A 21331-nucleotide genomic window follows, 5' to 3' on the forward strand; every position below is an offset into this window, starting at 1 on the left:
GTATGGCAATATGTAAATCAATGGATGTGTAACTGATGTAATTCTGCAATCTGTATATGGGGTAAAAATGGGAGTTCATAACCCACTTGAATCAAAGTGTGAAATATGATATATCAAGAAATTTGTCATGTTTTGAACAACCAACAATAAAAAATTTTAAAAAAATCAGTTAACGAAATATGTGAATATATATCTCAGGGAGAAAAGGAGAAGGGTAAGGATCTGTATTTTGGAAAGTTTCATAAACGTCCTTGGGAAATTATATGAACAGGCAAGTTTGAGAAAGATGAATCATGCTCCCACTCGAAGAAGGTCATGTTACACATAGCAGCCACGAGACCTGAATGGTTCTCAGGCATCTGCAAGCAGGAACAATTGTATTATATTCCTGAGTCTGTTAGATATTGCTACACCCTCATCCACTTAAGCAGACACAAAACCAAAAAATAAAACAGGACCTTTTTCTTTTCTTCAATTAAAAAATGATTATTATCTCTAAATTACATGGACTTCTCACACTTGCAAGCTGTTTCTTATCCAGAATTCTTTAGTAAACACTGGAATAGACAAGAGAGGAGTTTCTTTCTTTCTTCAACTGTTTCTCTTTTTCCTTTTATCTTCCTCTCCTTTCTTCTTTTCTCTAGCTGGATGGTTTGTAACACTTTAGAAAATTTTCCTGACTGGAAGAGGGCCAATCTGAATGAACTCTTATGTGTCTTGGGAGAGGAAGGAAAGAAGATTCTGAGCATGGACCCTGACTTCCAGGAAGACTGTGGCTCCCATCTTCTCCTAAATGCCCCACTCTTCTTTCCCAGTGTCCAGACTAGAGAAGGGCAGGAAAGGAAAAAAGGGAGGAGACAAGCAGGTGGTGGAAAACTGAGGCAACCCTATTAGTTACTTCTTTCTTAAAGTAAATTTACACAAAATATAAATATTCCATATCTTTAATGTCCACTATCGTGTGGATAGCTTCCAGGAAAGCATTTGTTGCATTAGATACTTCATAGTGAATGTTGTAATTAAATCAACAAAGTATGATTTATAGAGCTTGCTTGTTGACATTTTAAATATTTCATTGTTATTTTTATACTTACTATAATGGAACTTATTAGAATGATTCTTACATATTTTTCTCATAAATCCTTTTTAAAAAATAGTATCTCTTCTAGATATGCCAATTTTGAAGCATAGAATTGACACAGATCTTTAAGTTGTTTGCTTTTTTGTTGTTGTTGTTCTGCCTTTTTGAGAGAAAAAAGAAATATTGATCGGAGAATGCATTCTAATTATGCCATTAGCCTGAACCTTAGTTATTTCGCATCATGTCTAAAAGCATCCAAAATACTTTGAAATTTCAGTTTGATTTCTGTGTGTTTATATTTTGACAGTTCCTACCAAATTTCCATAGTAGTAATAGAGGGAAAGAAAGTGGATATCAAATATAATTTATTTGAACATTAAGGTTTTTAATTAATACTGTTTGAATTTGTTAAATATGCTGAAGTGTACATAATGGGAAAACGTGATTTTTTTTCCTAAATGAATAAAAATGCATTTCATCAATAACACAGAATTAAACAAGCAAAAATATATTTTTGGCCTAAAAAGTAGATGGCAACTTTAAAAGTGTTTCCTTCTTATTTTAACTTATATTCTATTTGGGTGAAAGAAAGATACTTTTGTATTTTACTGGTACAGTCTCACATTAACCCTTATTGTTCTGAGGACACTTTACTGTATGGATGTGACATCACCCTGAGTTGCAGAGTGAAACTGTTATCTGAATACATGTGAGTGAATAGTTAGGAAGATATATGCCTCACTTCTTTTAGTGCTGTGTCTTTATAGTTGATAAGTGTTAGTTACTTTTTTTAAATAAGCATGAGGTTTTGTTTAGTTGTATCAGCATTTGCATTTGAATTATGCCACTTCTCACTATGCTTACTAAGTTATACAAGTTGTAATCAGAAGAATGAAAACAAATCTAAGTATCCACAAGCTTCCTCCTCAGCCTTCAGTATTTGAGCCATGTAAATGATATTAATTCAACAGACTCTTCTTTATCCCTGTAATAAAGAACTTTTAGAATATAAAGAATAAAGAAAATTAACTTGTAATTCTATCACTTGAACATAACTGTAGTTGGTGTTTAGATGTTTGTCCTTCTTGTTTTTAGACTACCTTTTAAAAATCAGTTTTACAGCATAGGTATATTTCTGATGTAAAATTCTATAAGTGGGAAAAATATGGATCAGAGGATCCAAAACTATTTTAACTCTTGATATCTGTTTGTTATTTTGATATGTAGAAAATAAGTTTCCAATTTTGTTAACCATGCCAGCATTTGTTATGGGGGAAGGGAGAGAGAGTGAGATAAAGGGATAAGAATATTTGTGTGTGTATATATATATATATATATATATATATATATATATATATATATATATATATATATATATATATATTTCTATTTGCGTGTAGTTCTGTTGCTTGCTATGGATCCTTGGAAAAGTTTTTTATCCTGAGTTTACTTCTTCATTTCTAAAGTCAGTACTTAGAAGTACTCTTAAGTACTTCTAAGAGTTAATTGGGAAATAAATGACATCATGCATTTGAAACATTTATACATAATATGTTTTCAATAAATGGTAGTTGCTACAGTGTATAAGAATTAAGAAATTAACATATATCCTGTCTTCATCTTGCTTGGTATTTTATATAAGTTATTCAGACTTATTCCTGGTATTTCTAGCCAGAAGGAACTGTGTGCACATAGACTTTGAGAATGTGAAAAAGTAGAGTATGTTTGGAGCTGCTAAGATGTAGCTGGATAGGTGAGAGATGAAACTCACTAATTAGTAATTAAGTGACATTAGACATCATATCATCTATGTGGGAAGAACATTAATGGTCCAGCATTTGAAATGAAATGTTAATGCACAAAGAGCATCTAACAGATGTCTTTGTCTTTGCATTCCCCTGATGATTACCACTATTTTACCACTCCTTTTAAAACACACATACACACACACACACACAGTTGAGAAACATGTAACATGTACTTAAGACATAAACTAACATTTAATTTTTAAAAATATTTTTAGTTGTCGATGGACCTTTTATTTATTTATATGCAGTGCTGAGAATCGAACCCAGTGCCTCATGCATGCTAGACAAGCATTCTACCTACCACTGAGCTACAACCCCAAGCCTCCTTTAATTTTAATGTTGACCCATTTCATAATTTTTTTTATAACTTTCCCTTGAGGTATCTGTTTAACCTTAGAGTTATTGTGGAATGTGTTGCTTAATGTCTGTTTTGGGGGATTCTCCAGATACCTTCATTTTGTTGATTTTTAGTGTTTGTTGTGATCTGAGAAATATATTGTATGTTTTCTAGTCTTTTAAGCTTAATGTTTGTTACAAAGTCTTTAACATGGTCTAGCTTGGTGGATGTTCTATAGGCATTTGAAAAGAATATACTTTTGTTACTTAGACTATACTGTAAATATCAATTACAAGTTGGTTGACAGTGGTTTACAATTTTCTGTCTTCTTACTAGTTTTCTGATTAGATGTTTTGTCAGTTAAAAGTTGGGTATTGAAATCTCACAATTAATTTTTCTAATTATTTTTTCCCACAATTGATCTAGCTTTTACTTTATTTATTTGTGTTCTATTGTTCAGTGCATTTTTAATTGTTATTGTTACCTAATCATTCACCTGATCTTTTACATGCATCTGACACATGTGAAAAGTATGTTTAAGCCAAATTAGCATTCTAATAATGAGCCAAGAGAGTTGCTGTAGAAATTCAAATAATACAGGCTCTTGTATTGATTTATTATCATGTGGAAAAACCCTGTTTTTTTCCCAATTTTTATGAAGTACAGTCCTATTTTTGGTATTTCATAAATTTAAAATCAAATTTAGTTAACTCAAATTTTAGCCACTGAAGACTAGAGTCTTACAAATGTAAACACACACACACACACACACACACATACATATATATACATACATACATACATACATATATTTTCCCACAAATTTTATCTTTCTATAAATCTTGAATGCATTAAATCCTATGCCACCTTCCACTATTTGATGGTTTCATCATCCCCTGCCGTTTTTCTTAATAGTTCCAGGCTTATATATATTGTTTAAAGCCTATCATTGATGCCCCAGTGATTACAGAATAACATTTAAGCTTTTTTATGTGACCTTTTATGTGCCTTCATCACACTACCACCTACTTCTCCAGCATGGTCATGTCTCACTTGCATAGGAACATTTGACACTCTGGCAACATTGAACTGAGTCTGTATCTTCAGATACTGTGCTGTTTTATTGTGTTTACATCTTTGTGCCTTTGATCTTACTGCTAAATGTGTCGAGACACCCTTTTTTTGCTGATCTTCTTTGTTGCTTATGATGTGCCAATAGGCTGGTAGCCCTATAAGTACAGTATTTGAGTTTTGTAGCCACAGAAATATTTAGTGTGTTCATTAGGTGTATGACTATCATTAGATTGGCAATTTTGGCCATCGTAGGAATCATTTTATCACTGGGTATAGTGGTGCATGCCAGTAATCCCAGTGACTTCTGGAGGCTAAGCTAAGAGGATCACTAGTTCAAGACCAACTTGGGCAACTTAATGAGAAGACCTTGTCAAAACATAAAAAATAAAACCCCCAGTTTAAAAAAAAAAAGGGGGGAAGGAGGGAATCATTTATATCACATATCTAATGGGGGTGTCTTTAAAACTTTTGAACACATGCTGACAGGGAAATCCTGCTTAACAGAGCAGCCTGTTATATTTTTCAATAATTCTACCTCTTGCTAAGTTGTCCCAGAAGAACAGGGCTAATCTCTTCTCTCCATTCACCTGGTAAACGTTGTATCCACATAATGGGTAATGTTTGGTAGTTTGTAGTTCCACATGTTCTCAACGTTTTCTGAATTCAATGTTATTGTGATAATTCACTCTTTACCTCTATTTTACTTGAATCCTATGGGGGTATAATGTCAACTTGAAAATTAGCCACTGAAGACTAGAGTCTTACAAATTTGTTTTCAAAATTGTATCATACAAAGTTATACTGATTTCAGACATTTTACTATCATGGACTAATTTAGAATATGAGAATAAGATAATGAAAGAAAAGAGAATTTATACATAAACTGTATTTGTATGGATATTAACCCATGCAAATGGTTTCCCATTCTTTCTTAGTTTAAATTCTCATAGGTTTTCATTTGTGAAGTTAATTTTTCCACTACATTGCCATTAAGACTATGTAATTCAAAATCTAATATTATTATAGTATTTTCAAAAATTTTATGTAGAATCATAAAAGGTTTTTTTAAATAAAAATAAGCTTTATATGCACTCATTCTCAACTAAACTCAAAAGCTTCCTAAGGTTAAAAACCCTTATCTTTTATTTATTGCTATTCCCTGGGCCTTGTATAAGATTTGGTAAATGGGTACTGGGTACTCAGTTTAAAAAATAAAAAAAAATTAAGTGAATGAATCTTCTCCACTTCCCTCTCACCTGCCCCCTGCCCAAAAGCAAAAATATGCAGATTTCTCTTTCTTATTATGCAGTATTTGTAGACAGCTTTCAACGTCTAGACTAGTGTTTTTCAAAAATAGTCTGCTGATGATCTACTTCAGAATTAATAATTACCTGATATACATATTAAAATTCAAATTTCTAAACCCTAAACTTATTAAATCAGAGTTTCTGAAGTTAAAACCGATGGGAGCTGGGCACATGCCTCAAATCCCACCAACTCAGGAGGCTGAGACAGGAGGATCATAAATTTGAGGCCAGCCTCAACAGCTTAGTAAGACCCTGTGTCAAAATAAAAAATAAATAAAAAGAATTGGGGATGTGGCTCAGTGGTAAAGTGCCCCTGGGTTTAAAAAATATATATATTTTAAAAGGGACCTCCTTTTCATTGTTATTATGGAACTAATAATTCCCTTCTTTTGCTTTGTGAAAGTGCCTCAAATTACATGGGAGAAGCAAAGGTCCTGTTCATGTCCCATCCAGTCTTGAGCCCATCTGTGAAAATGTACAGGGCCAATAGTGTTCCCATCTGGGAAGAGAAAATGCCAAAGTGTTTCCAACAATGACCTCTACAGACCTAGTCTTCCTTTCATAGGATTAACTAGATAATGTCACAGACTCTTCAAAGAGGACCACATCAGGGGTGCTCTCCATGGTCTGTTTATCACATTAAAGATGTGAGACCAAATTCAAGAGAGAGATCAGATAATTGGCTGGGATTCTTATTGGTCTACTCGGGCAAAAACAAAGGCTGGAAATTCTGGTGCTGTTTGTAGTAAACCAGGATCTTAAAGCTGAGTCAAAGATCTGTTTCCTAAAAGGCACTACATCCTGATATTTATCAATCAAGTTCAACCAAACATTTACCAGTATATTATAAAGGATGCAACTCAGGATGGCCACATGGAAGAGATGCATTGTGTTAGTGTGCTTTCTGTAGCTGTCACAAAATACATGAGAAAATGAACTTACAGGAGGAAAGATTTATCTTGGCTCCTGCTTTTAGAGGTTTCAGTCTATGGTTGATTGGCTGCCGTGTTTCTGGTGAGGCAGAACATCATGACAGAAGGGCATAGTGAAGCAGAGCTGTTCACCTTATGACATCTGGGAAGCAAGAGACAGAAAGAGAAGGGTCAGGGAACAAAACATTCCCTTCAAAGGGAGCTGCTTACTTCTTACTATCTTTATCTGCCCCACCTCCTAATAGCCCATTCATTTGTGGAATTATCAATGGGCTAATCCATTGATGAGGATTTTAATAATCATTAACCCTCATAACCCAGTCATTTCCCAAAAGCCCCACCTCTGAACACTGCTGTATTGGGGAATCAAGCTTTCAACACATGAGCCTCTGGGAGACATTTCAGACTGTGCTCTATCCTGTAACATGCATAGAGCCTCCATGCCCTCTTTGGTTGTGCCACTCTCCCAAAACCCCAGTCTGTTCACCAGTGTGGAAGCTCTGTTCACCAGTGTGGAAGTTCCCTGTGTTAGCTCACTTTCTACTACTCTGTAAATATACCTAATAGTTAAATTTAAAAGAGGAAAACCTTATTTGGCTCACAGGTTTAGAGGTTTCAGTCCATGGTTTGTTAGCCCATCACTTTGGGGCTTATGGCAGTGTAGCACATCATGGCAGGAGCCTGTGGTAGAAAAATCTGCTCACCTCATGGCGAAAAAAGACCAGTGTCCCGCATCCCCAGTGACCTAATGCCCTCCCACTCGGCCCCACCTCCAAAAGTTTCCACAGCTGCTGGTAGAACCATGCTGGTGATCAGGCCTTTGACACAAGTCTTTGGAAGACATTTTAGATTAAAACTGTAGCACTTCCTTTGGGAATGTAAACCAGGAAATCATGAATGTGGTTAAAATAAAGCAAGAACAGTTTTATACGGGTACAGAACAGATTTGTAAGTCAGGAACACAGGCTCACTTGGTTAGACTAAAAGAAAATGGACTTGGGCTTGTATTAAGTCCAGTAATTGGAAACTGACACAAATAGGAGTGATTGTAAATTCTGCAGTTCAATTAGAATATCCAAGTCAAGAGAGCAAAACTGGTCACTGTTGATATTTCTCAAACCTTACAAGGTAATGTTAGATTCCAGAAATTGTTCTCCCTGTGTAAACAGTTCCCAATATCATGTCTACGTGGAAATTTACCCCATCAGTAAAATTTCTAAGACTTAGGAAAGGATTTTTCTCTTTTTTAGTAATCTGCAGCCATTTTGATTTTTGTTACCAGTCATCGTATATGTTTTCATCAGCTTTCCATCACTGTTCTGAAATACACTAGATAATTAACTTGCAAAGAGAAAAGGCTTATTTAGGCTCACAGTTTTAGAGGTTCCAGTCTGTGACACAGTTAACTGCTTTGGACCTCTTGTGGATGTGTTAGATGGCCATTGTTGAAAGCTTATGATGGAGCAAACTTCCCACCTAATGTCCAAGAAGATAAAAGAGAAAGAGGAAGGGACTGGAGTCCCACTGTCCTCTTCAAGAGACCAGCAGTAAGGACTCCCTGTAGGCTCCTCCTCCCAAAGATTCCAATTCCTTTCAGCAGTTGCCACCTGGGGACCAGGCCTCTAACACAAGAGCCTTGGATGAGACAGTCAAGATCCAAACTACAGCAATATGTAATAATATGCTATAAAATAACTTTTTGAGCTTGTTTCTCAATGTGCATTTGCTTAATATTGTTCATTTAACACATTAAATTTTATCTGATTAATTAAATTTTCATAGACCCAAATGACAAAAAAGAAGCACTTGCTCTAAAGCTATAAATATAGCAAGTAAGGTCAATTTAAAACAAGCAGTAGGCTCTTTGGGATTCTATTCTGCATGATAAAAAGAAACTTATTACAAAATGTTATTCTTTTGATTTTTTTTTCTTTTAACATTTGATGTATAAGCATCTTTGTTTCCTTCTGCCTTTGTCATTGTTAAGTCATTTAAGCCTTAAAGTCTAGAATTATTGTATCTCTGTATTTTCTAATTATTCAACAAATAGCAATAATGCTTTCTTTAAAATATTTCTTTATTTGTTCTTTTTCTTTGCTTTCTCGTCTTCCCATGCATGTTCCTTCCCTCAAATTATTTCCAACCACTTTATGTCCCCTTCAGACTGTCTTTGTGTACTCCTACCAAACATCCTTCATCTTTATAGAGAGAAAACATTGCTGTTATGTAACTTCATTGATCTCAAGTCATTCAGAAAACTTTCCTTTTTTTGGTGCCCAGGATTGAACCTAGGGCCTTGTGCATTTGAGGCAAGCACTCTACCAACTGAGCTATATCCCCAGCCCCTCTGAAAACTTTCTTGCAAATTCAACATTTGCATGTAACTCTAGGTTGTACACAGGCTGCCATTAAAAATTAGAGGAAATTTTGATAAATGTTATTACACAAGCTTGGCAATTATTTCACCTATTTCACTTCTGAGAATTTTAACTAATTTTAAAATTAAATTTAAAATTGTGTCCACCCTCCTCCTCATTAAATACTGTCCTTTAGAAAACCCAAAACCAATAGAAAAAAAATTTTCAAAGCTCAAATTTCAAATAGTAATTAATTAGGAAGTCAGCCTTTAAATACGTATAGATTTATCACAAATGTGGTTTTAAATGCTGTTCGTTTCTTATCCTCTCCACTCTGCTCCACTCATGTGTTTTGCATTTAGGCATCATAACTGTTACTTACATTCAAGATTGTCCATAATTAGACGTAATGCCACTTGTTTAACATTACTTCTCTTTCCAGCACATATTATCTACTCCATTGAGGAATTTTTTTCATTATTTCATACAATTCCCATTTCTGCTGCTAACTTGTATTCATATTGTTACTCAGAATATATCTATATTGCCTTGTCCTCTTACTTCTGCTCTTTTAAGTTCTGTTGTCCTTCCCAGACACAATCCCTGCTTTTCTATTCCTCCTTTAAACACTTAGTCTTCTTCATTTATGACTTCTCATAGTTGCTGATGTAGCTATAGTATGCACTTTACCAGCTAGCTGCCATTCAGATATTCTCTAATAATTGTCAGTTGTACATCATTGGTGTTGCCCCATTTACATTTCTTGCTTCCATTTTGAGAGCAAAAATATACTAGCAGCTACCAAAGTGAGAGTCACTTATTTTTTTAGGAAATAAGAATTAAGATCACATCTAAGTATTATTTTTATATGTTTAATCACTTTCATAAAATCGTAAATATGCTGAATAGAATGATACACTAGATTGATTCTAATGATTGTTGCTTGAGATAACTGTCCTTTAAGTTATAAACAAATTTAAGTTATTGTATATTTAGTAAGAATAGCTCCCGTTTGTTTGGTGTATCCAGCCAGTTAATAGCTCCCGTTTGTTTGGTGTATCCAGCCAGTTAATAGCTCCCGTTTGTTTGGTGTATCCAGCCAGTTACTTTTTTTAGGAAGGTGCTGTAGGGAAGAATAGATTTTTTTTTCTTACCCATTACTGGGTTCATGGTTGAAACCCACATAATAAAACAGGTTAATGAGAGAAAAATACGTCAAGCTATTTAATAGATCTTTGTAATACAGGAACCTTCAGAAATGAAGACTTAAAGAAACAGGTAAATTTGTATATTTTTATTCTTAGGTTTGATGAAGAGATAGATAGCCCTGGAGCTGTATATTTGAATGACAAAATGATGTGACTTAATGGTAATAAAATAGGAGCAATATAGCATTGCCTGTTGATTCAAATTCTTCGCTGGGGCTCTATATCAGAAATATGGACATTTCTTTTCTCTGGGTAAAGGGTGGGCACCTCTGGAAGAAGGGTCTTCTGACCTGCTTCAGAGGAAAGTCTGAGGATGCTTTTATGGTCTGCTTCATGCAAGAAGGGCAGGAGGTCAGTGAGAACTTCCCACGTCTGCTCTTTCCTTAAATGGCAAGGTGCAATATTTTGGAGTAGGGAATTGTACACCTCATCAGTGTTCTACTGTGTCTTCTTGTTTTTTTTTTTTTTTTATTTATATATGACAGCAGAATGCATTACAATTTTTATTACACATATAGAGCACAATTTTTCATATCTCTGGTTGTATACACGTATATTTATACCAGTTCGTGTCTTCACACCTGTACTTTGAATAATAATGATCATCACATTCCACCATCATTAATAACCCCATTCTCCCTCCCTTCCCCTACTGTATTTTCTTGAATACACACAAAGACTCGGGTATCTAAGATGATCTCTTTTATAGATGAAAAATTTGAGTCTTTAAAAGGAGTAAGTAGTTAAGCAGTAGAATCAAATTGTTGATCCAAGTATTTATTTCGTAAATTCATTGCTTTTTCTGCTTTTACTAGGTATCCCTAAAATAGTACAAAACTATAAATAGCTAGCTATATCAGTATTCTAGAGGAAATTTGCAAAATCACCCTTAGAAATAAACAGTTCTGTGTTCAGAGGCTCTTTTTAATATTCATCAGCAGCACAGTCTTTTTTCCCCTATCTTCTATGTCATTCTAAGCATATTGTTCTCAAGCCTTATTCAGGATATCCAGGGACCAGAGATTCTGACATGTGACGCAGGTCAAAGTTGTCTGGAGGTAATATTTGAGTTCTGTGTAGCAGGAATAATTATATTGACTAGGGCTGCTTGGTGAGAAGACTTTGGAAAGCGTAGGAATGCAGGAGGATATGGTGAATACATGTGTTTTTGTGTTTGGCAGTCCTTCTTGTACGTGTTCTATGGGTAACCTTTTCTCTATACAAATCACTTTGACTTTGTATACTAAAGTGTCTTTTTAATAGTTCTTTCTTATCTGAATCTCGTTTTTTTTTCCAAACTTGTTTGAATATATTAACGTGCATTTAAATGAAAATTCTATGTAGTTAAAAAACTGGAACATGAATAGCCAAATAACAAAAGTCAGGTCATCATATAATAAAACACACCAAAAATGGAAGCTGCAGGAACCAACCATGTAGACAAATGAAAAACTCCCCTTTGTCTACAGTTTGCAGCAGTCCTACATAAACATGGAGGTCTCTGTCTGACTTAAGACAGCTGGCTAAGTCTGATCGTTCCCCTCCGTGCAACTTGAAAACTATCACTGTATACTGCTTTCCTGGCCATTTGGTTTAGTATCTCTGCCAGGTAAATAAATGAGATTATTGAAAAAATAGGCAACCAAGTAAAGTTATTTCTGCATCATTTTAATTATTTTGAGATATTTTATGTTTTTTGAAAGTAGGTATTACTATTTACTTATTTAAGGAACCTACAGTCAGGAAGTGGAATGAACGTAGAAATATTTTTCTTATGGACCGGATTGACTTATAAGTAAAGGTTATCAGTAATCATCTAAAACTGATTTATATGTAGAACAGCTGATTAGAGGTAGCTTTCATGAAATTTTTTCATTAAATTTTTTTTAACCAAGAAAGTAAATTTTTTTCCAAAATACATTTTATGTCATCTTTTAAGTCTAACCACAGTTCAAAGAAATGACCATTTCTAAGAAAAGCTGGATACAAGTGTTTGGATATGAGGTGTGTCCAAAAGCTCTTATTAATGCAGGAATATTCAGAGGCAAAATGATTCGATTATGAGAGCTGTAAAATGTAATTGGTCCCTCCCAGTTTGAATGGACTGATTGATAACTATAGGCAGGTAGAACATGACTAGAGGAGGTGTGTCACTGAGGGCAAGGGTACATCTTTCTCTAGGACATCTTCCTCTCTCCCCCTCCCCTTCTCTCTACCTTCTTTCACAATCTGCTTCCTGATCCACCATGAGCTAAGTAGTGTTCCTCTACTGGACCCTTCACCCCATGAGGTTCTGTCCTACCTGGGGCCCAGAGCAGTAGTCAGCCCTCTATGTTCTGAATCCTGAAACTGTGAGCCCCAAAGAAACTTTTCCTCCTCTAAGTAGTTGTTCTCAGTTGTTTTGGTCATAGCAAGCAAAAGCTGACTAAAACACCAAGTATTTACTTCTTGGTATTGAATTTGAAATCTTGGTTTTTCAGACTGTTCTGCTAAGTTGGTGAGGGGAGGGGTAAGGATAGGAGCTAAATGGCCTTTCTAATGCACTGAGGTGTGATACATAGCAGATAAGTTCCTGCTAGTTTTATCTAGAATTAATTATATGAAAATCCTTGTTTATGATTCTGAAACCCCCATATTTCTTACCCTGAGTGGTTTTTGCACCATACAGTTGTAATGTGAGTAGCTTTATTTTTCTAGGCTCATTAAAAATTCCTAGTTTACTCTGTTCTTTATTTCAGTGAACCTTATCAGATTTTCTACTCACTACATTTATTTTTTTCTGTGTTTTTGAATAATAAAATTAAAATCTACATCCAAGACCCTTCACTAAAATGACCTCTAAATATCAGTAACTTAAATATTATTTAAGTGTAATTCAAAGGAAAATTATGCCTTGTGACCAAAATGATCTTAACTTATGTTTACAAATATATTTGAGTAGTATCTTCACCACTGTTGTTACTTTTTAGAATGCCTCAGTGAAGAAAAAGAAATATAGTATTTTCCCTTTGTTTCTTATTTCTTAAATCCTTTCGCAGTGCCTTTCTTTTTTGAGTCTCCTTGCTACCATGCCCTTCAGTTTGTTCTCACATGGATCTGGATGTGTATTTCTTCACCCTTTCTGGCCAAATCTTAGCTATGTGCCTCTCAGCTATCTTCTCCACAAACCCCTCTGAAATTATTATGTAAAATCTACTCAAACCAGATATGTGAATATAGGAACCAAATGATCCTCATATATGTAACAAATCAGAGCTAATGACTTTCATCAGAGGAGAGCCTATTTGAAAGTAAAGTGTTTGGCACACTGTACCAAAGCCATTATTTACATAGCCTTCTCTGCTTTATGGTTTGTGGGAGCTTCGGGCTTTGATCCTCACAAAATGAACTTTAAATCTTACGATAATATAGAGATGGTTGTTTATTATTATATTTACTATTATGCTTATAATTATAATTAAGAGAACAAAAGAAACCATAGCTACTTTTATGGGGAAGGAATAATTATAAGCTAAAATCAGGGACAATCAGGTATGTAAGTAGTATAGCTACACCAGTTTTTATGATAGGTTTCTATCTGTACCTGTTAAAAATTTTTAACACCCATCTCTGAGAACACCTTATGTCATGCATACTATAATTATGAATGCAAGTTTCTCTGAGACCCAAATAAAAACAAGAAGTCTTAACAGGAGGAAAAAAAGAAAAAGATGAAGGGCAGGAAGGAAATGGGACAGAATCTGGTTATTCTGGTGGAGGTAGATTCTCCACTGAGGTAGGTCTTTCTTTTCCCTTCTATGTGTGTGTTTATGTCTGTCTGTCTGTCTACACACACACTTCATTCTGAAGTAACAGGTGTGATTTCAACTGTTTTGAAATCTTTACATTTTTAAGGTATTCAGTTAGCCTTTCAAAACATTAAACTCGTAGATGCCCTATAAAAAAAAACAGAGCTTGGGCTGGGGTTATGGCTCAGCAATAGAGCACTCTCCTCGGATGTGCGAGGTCCTGGGTTTGATCCTCAGCACCACATAAAAATAAATAGAAAAAATAAAGATTATGTTCAACTTCCACTAAAAAATAAATATTAAAAACAAAACAGAGCTCACTAGACTAACCTGTATGTATATGTCCATTTATCTAGAGAGAACTGTCCATACCAAATTATTTTTAAAGAATGTTGAGGGGTTTTGTTTGTTTGTTTGTTTGTTTGTTTTTTGAGGGTGGGAATACCAGAGATTGAACGCAGAGGCACTTAACTACTGAGCCACATTCCCAGCCCTTTTTTATTTTTATTTTGAGATAGGATCTTACTAAGTTGTTTTGGTCCATGCTAAATTGCTGAGGCTGGCTTTGAACTTGATCCTCCTGCCTTAGCCTCCATCCCAAGCCTCTGGGAATACAGGTGTGCACACCACATCCAGCAAGAATGCTAATTTTATATTTATTTAGTAGAGATAAATTCCAATGATAAAATTCAGGAGCTTGTGGTTTCTGTTTATTTTCATGATTATGTTATGCCTAGAGCAACATCAGTTTGCCATAAAAGATCTATTTCACCTTGTCTTAGAATGATGTAAAAAGTCTTCAGTATGAACTGTTTACATTGTTTATTCAGAAAAATCTTAAAAATTTTGGAATTGAAGATATTGTAAGGCACCAAATCTAGAAATCCTTTTGATTAGCAGTGTAAATCAATTTTCCCACTTGTTAGATTTATTGTAAGAGCAGATATTTGTCTGAAATTCAGTCAAAAAAATGGAAGTATAATAATTTACTAAAAGAAGGATCCTTGCTGGATTGTGGGTCAGCGGTAGAGCACTCGCCTAGCATGTACAAGGTGCCGAGTTCGATCCTCAGTAACACATAAAAATAAAATAGGGGTATTGTGTTCAACTAAAACTAAAAAAAAAAAAAAAAAAAAAGTGTATGTATGTGTGTGTGATTATATAAATTAATCCATTCTACCAAAGATTGTGACTTACCCATTTTATTCATAATCATCTTGATAGTTTAAAATGAGAAGGGATTCATATCATCCTAAGCAGGGATACCTAAGTGGAAAGGGAAGAAAGAATTTGTGTTTAAAGGATGCTTTTAAAAGTGTTCCCTTATGATTAAAAAAAACTCCAGGATCCAGGATCTCAAATTGGAATGGGAGAGGGGAGCTAAGTCCTATATTCTGACTATGAACACTTCCTACTACTTGGTTCTGTGGCCAAGCCCTTTCTTTAAGTGATAGCCCCTAAATCATACAAAGATAAATAAAAAATCAAATTTTGCATATTTAATAAAGCATTTAGGAATTTAACTGTATGAAATTTGACATATAGTGTGTGAGAACTGAGGCACTCTTGCACATGTTAAATACTTGTCTCAGACTCCTTTCTTCTTCTGTTCCCATTTAGTAAATTCAGGATGTGCCCAGACATGTGATAAGCTCCCTCAGTCAATATTATACAAACCAGCACTAGTGTATTTATCAGACTACACAAGTAGATTCCTGGCTTTGCTATTCCTTAGCTGAGTATATGAATTTGGAGAAGTTATTTAATCTCATTGGATAGTTGTGCAGATTAAGTGAAATAATCCAGTAAAGCTCTAGCCAAGTAACTGGCTTAAAAGTGTTCAATAAATGGTTGTGATAATGACAGAAATTTTGAGACAGACCCTTACCATGTTGCTCAGGCTGATTTCAAACTTGTGTGCAGAGGTGATCCTCCCATTTCAGCACCCCAGGTAACTGGGGCTACAGGGTGTCTTTTCCTAATATCTCTTTAAGATAGTGAAATGAGACATAAAGTTCATTTATTGTCTGTCTTCAAACAACTAATACATACTTCAAACAACTAATTACATCTTTTTAGAATGCATGGAGGGCTAACTATACTAACACTTTAGAGTAAATGGGAAAAACCTCTTTTTGATAGATTATGGTTTCTTTCTTCAACATATTTAAATATAGTTTTTCCAGGTCAATTCTGAAAAACCACATACCGAAAGAAGGGTCAGGGACAAAAACTGTTGAGCTTATGAATAGCATTCCTTTAAAAACCTTTGAAGATCATCTTGGAACCTTTGTTTAAATATCATTATATAGATTCTCACATGCTGTCCACATTCAGTCTAGCTTTATAATTGTATAAAGGCAAACTTTTGTTCACACGGGGGACTCTTTTGATTAATCAAAGCCCAACAAAAATGTGTTTAACTCTAAGATCCAAAAACAATAAAAACATGACTTTTCTAAAAAGAAGATCTACTATAAAGTGGTTTTAACAAAAAAATGATTTTGCATGTCAGCAAATCAACTACAACTTAGTATGATGAAGCATCAGAATGTCAGAAGCTTGAGTGCTTTCTCTTCTGAATGTAAGTCAGAGGGTAACAGGTAAGCACCTGAAGGTTTGGGGATGTTACGAAGTAAATAAAAGGGACTGATGGAATTGGATATTTGAATATTGTCACTTAAAGCACTGATCTAAGAAAAACTGTTAAGAATGTACATATTATATCTGTATCTGTTCTAAAGAGAAGTGATGTGGATGTTCATAAGGCAGCTGTGGATCATTCATAAAAAGAACAACTGAGCCAGGTGCAGTGGCACACACCTGTAATCCCATCGGTTAGGGAGGCTGAGACAGGAGGATTGGGAGTTCAAGCCAGCCTTAGCAAAAAGTAAGGTGCTAAGAAACTCAGTGAGACCCTGTCTCTAAATAAAATACAACATAGGGCTGGGGATGTGGCTCAGTGGTCGAGTGCCCCTGGTTCAATCCATGGTACACCCCCCGCCAAAAAAAAAAAAAAAAAACCCACAGCCAAAAGGGAAAATTTATTTGAAAGTATTCTTTGGCTGCAAGAGGATCCTGAGTAAACAGTGTATTTGTACACACCATCCATGAACTATATGAGGAGAAAAATCATTTTAATTTTCAGGATGCAGTTGAAGTACAAATACTAATACCCTTTTACCTCTTCCACTTCAGAGAGAAAAAAAAAAATTAGCAAAAACCCATACTTTCGTGTTTATAATTTTGATATGAAAAAAGCTTAAAGTGGCTATGACACAAATCATCACTCCAAATTAACACTTTCCTAAGCCAGGTGTGGTGGCACATCCCTGCAGTCTCAGCATTGTGTTGGCTGAGGCCTGAGAATCACAAGTTTGCCTCAGAAACTTAGATCCTGTCTCAAAATTTTAAAAAATAAGAAGGACTAAAGATGTATCTCAGTGTTAAAGCACTCCTATTTTCAATCCCCAGTAACATCCCCAGCACTGGCAAAAAAAAAAAAAAAAAAAACACATACTTTTTTTCTGGCAATGAGAAAACCAGAAATCTGTTTTCATAAAGAAAGTAAATGGCTTTTGCCGCAGTCTGGCTGGGCACAAATGCCGCAGTCTGGCTGGGCACACAATCACGAGCCACCACACAGCTTGTAGATTCAAACAGCAACTCTTTATTCCCGAACTCACACCAGCCGTCTACAATCACGTTCTGGGGAAATCCACGTTCTCTGCCCAAATTCACCTCCACTGGGCTTCTATCTCCCAAAATATACTGTCTGAATCCCGTGAGAACTCAAGGGGAACTCAGGCAGCAGGATACGCCCTATTCCCAGCAGGAATAATCTTAAACCTTAAACCTGGAACCTAAACTGGGAACGCCCTAAACACGATTATCTTAAAACTCAAACCCGGAACACCCTAATCTGTCTTGGTCCTTGAGCAAGGTCACCTACATTCAATGTCACTGCAACATGTCAGCAACATGGGGTACGCTGGCAAGGAAATTGTCATACCTACTTGGCTAATGGCTCCCAGCAGGCTTTGTCCAATTAGGACAAGAATCTCAATGGAGAGACTGTTACAGAATTAACAGTTATAATGTAGATTGTGAATTTTTCTTGTTTGAAGCCAACTTATCTCAAATACATTTACTTCTTTATTTAAAGAGAAATATTAAGTTGAACTGTCTTCCTTGCTGTTCTCTATCCTCTAGGGATCTTTATTTGCAACCTCTGTATGATGATGTTCAGAAGGATTTACCCTTTCACCAAACGTATGTCTAAAGGACTTAAGTAGATATACAGTTTTAACTTAGTGAACACCTGAAGAAGAAAATTCAGGGCTTTTAAGGCAAACTGTTGAAGACCGAACTGCTTACATTAATTTTCACTGGCCAACTTAACTACAGTTTTTGCTTTTTTTAAAAAGACAATTGTCACTAGTATTTCAGTGTATTTTATATTCCTCATGTCTCTAACAGTGTTCTGTGTGTTACTTTTAAGAGGAAATACAAGGTTAAAGATTATAATCTTCAGAGAGTTTGTCTTACTTTGTTTTATGACACAAACTAGAAACTTGCTTAGGAGAAAATATTGGTGATTTTTTTTGAGGTCCTTGTGTGGCAGGTTGGAGCTTTTAAAACACTAAGCATAGAGGGTAAGGCATATATCATTTATATCTTCTGTCAGAGGGTAATGTTCTGGTTAGTGCTGGAGCCAGGTTGCCATATTACTTCCTGTTGCGGTCCTGTATAAGCTGTGGATGAGTTACTTAAGTAGATATTAAGTAACTTTGCATGAGTTACTTAACCTTTCTGTGCCTCAGAAAGGTTTCTATTTTATTAAATTAGAGTAGTATTTTCCATATAATATTACAGAATAAAACTAGGAAACGGATGGTAGTACATGCTTGTAACCCTGGGTACTGGGGAGTCTGAGGAAGAAGCATCACATGTTTAAAGCAAGCCTAGGCCACTTAGCCAGACAGAGGGAGAGGCACTTTCCTCTGTGGGCATTAGATAGCTCCCAATGCTTACTGGGCTGGAAATTGAAATTGCTAAATAAGAATATTATAGCAGTAGCTAGCCTGCATTGTAATGAGAGAAGATTAAAAATAGAGTCCATTATGTAGTTATTAAGTAATTGAGTAACTTGGTTTTTTTTCCATATTTAGTTTCCTTTCAGGAAATAACAGAAAATACTTACATGTAACATCTATCTTTTTTAAAATGTAAAGGTTGGACCCACATTACAATTTTTTATTTAAAGATGTAAATTTTGAACTGTATTTGAGGATGTAATTATAATCTCCCACCTCCTAGTACACAAAATTTTATTTTGCTTTTCTAGAATTTAACTTGTTTAACTTAATATGTGAATTAAAACGTTTTATTAAAAGATAAGATTAAAGAAGATAACTCTAGGTACCTGGAGAGGCAGATGTGAGGTGATAGATACATCACTGAAGAAATGGAACACTGGAAGGGAGGAAAATTCTCCTCTGCCCACTTAGATTCTCTGGGTATGCAAAATAAACTCACAGCAGATGGATTAAACAACATACAAGTTTATTTGATGTTCATAGTTTTTATATGGCACCAGGAATAGTAGAAGGAGCTTTATAGAGACAATTTAAAAATCCAGAGAATGTCTTAAGTTTCAAGGCTTTTAGGCCATGTGGACAAAAGAAGACAGAATTGACAAAAGAGAGGGACTTTGAGCTTCTAAGGACAAAGAAATTGTAGGAAGGCAAGTATATGAGAAACTAATGATAGGTAAGGACTAATTAGTAAGGTTGGTTTGTGTAGACTTTTGGTGCCATCATATCTCCAGTGATAAGAGTGCCATCCCTTTCCTGGCATGATAAGTGTCTGGGGGTGTGGGATAGAAGTGCATACCTTCACAAACGGAATTTATGATCGGTTTTCAAGCAGATAGAAAGAAGGTAGAGAGCTTGTCCCTTGTATGCTTTTCTCAGTGCCTTCCACTAAAAATAATCCTAATGCCAGGCTGACATATTTTGGGGTGGAATATTCTGATCTCCTAGAACATCAGAGAAAAACTAATTCGTATCTCCTTGCATAAAGACAGCCGCTAACTTCTTATTATCCATAAATAAAATTCTAACTCTGGTATGGTACAATTAGTTTTTTATGCTTACACCACCTACCAATCTCATCTGATCATCTAGTACGCATACACTTACAGAAGCTGCTTTCCAGTCACACAATTTCTCATTATCCCAGAACCATTTTTTTAAATTTATTTATTTATTTTTAGTTTTCGGTAGACACAACATCTTTATTATTTTTTTATTTTTATGTGGTGCTGAGGATCGAACCCAGCGCCCTGCGCATGCCAGGCGAGCGCACTACCACTTAAGCCTCATCCCCAGCCCCAGAACCATTTTCTTTCAGATTAATTCCATCTATGTGACCATGTCCTCCATCTCTTTTCTTGAGAAATTTCAGCTTTTGCTCTTCCGTGTTTCATTTGTGGCCTTATTTATAAGCCTTTTTCAACTCTTCTGAAGGAAGATCACTTAGTTGCCCCTTGAAACTTCATATTTCTTAAAATACAAGAAAGTAGGAGCTGGGGATATAGCTCAGTTGGTAGAGTGCTTGCCTCACATGCACAAGGCCCTGGGTTCAATCCTGGGTACCAAATATATATACATACATATATATATATATATATAATCAGTCTGTCTCCCCTGCTTGTCTGTAGTCTGAAGATCAAACTTGATGTCTTCTCTTCAGAACTCCAGTACACAGAACAGAATAGTGTCTTCTGTGTACTATCTACCCTAATGATGACTAGTTGGATGGTGATGGATGAATAAAATTAATAAACTTTATGCCAAAGCCACAATAGTATCATATAGTATAATGATGAAATTTTATTATCTTTGTGAAATTAGTTGAAAAGTTATCTTATGTATTGGAATTCTCTAGAGAGAGAGAGAGAAATAATAGGATATCTGTAAGTAGATACATGAGAGGGATATTCTAGGGGAATTGGCTCACAAGGCAGAAAGGTCCCACAATAGATTGGGAAGGCCAGTAGCATGTCTCAGTCCAAATTCAAAGGCCAAAGAGCCAGAGAAGCCAGTAGTGTAACTGTCAGTGCAGGGCAGCAGGCCTAAGAATGTAGGGTTGGGGGTGGTGGACCAGGTATAAGTTCTGGAGCCTAAAGGCTAGAGAACTAGGAATTCTGATGTCCAAGGGCAGGAGAAGAGGGGATCCCAGTTCCAGGAAGGAGAGTTGCTTTTCCTTTTCCTTTTTTTTTTTTTTTTTTAAATGCAGTCCCATAGCCAATTGGATGGTATTTTCAACATTGAGGGCAGATCTTCTCTACTCTGACCACAGGCTCACACCAATATCCTCTTTCCAAATACCCTACACACTTTATCAACTCTCCAGGCATTTCTTAATCCAGCCAA

The 21331-nt window shown here is 35.4% G+C and overlaps 1 protein-coding gene and 1 non-coding gene across 6 annotated transcripts in view; both read left to right on the forward strand.

Annotated features, from left to right (window-relative positions):
* Cop1 (COP1 E3 ubiquitin ligase) overlaps window positions 1–21331 on the forward strand; it is a 169843-nt gene that overhangs the window by 132945 nt on the left and 15567 nt on the right. The gene's annotated exons all lie outside the window — the stretch shown is intronic.
* On the forward strand, window positions 11516–11656 carry LOC124083562 (small Cajal body-specific RNA 3). The gene has a single exon (XR_006848806.1). It is a non-coding gene; the product is annotated as a small Cajal body-specific RNA 3 (non-coding RNA).

This window comes from Marmota monax, unplaced genomic scaffold, assembly GCF_021218885.2.
Source record: "Marmota monax isolate L192 unplaced genomic scaffold, Marmota_monax_Labrador192_F-V1.1 WCK01_AAM20220418_F8-fsc00055, whole genome shotgun sequence".
NCBI classification, from domain to species: Eukaryota; Metazoa; Chordata; class Mammalia; order Rodentia; family Sciuridae; genus Marmota; species Marmota monax.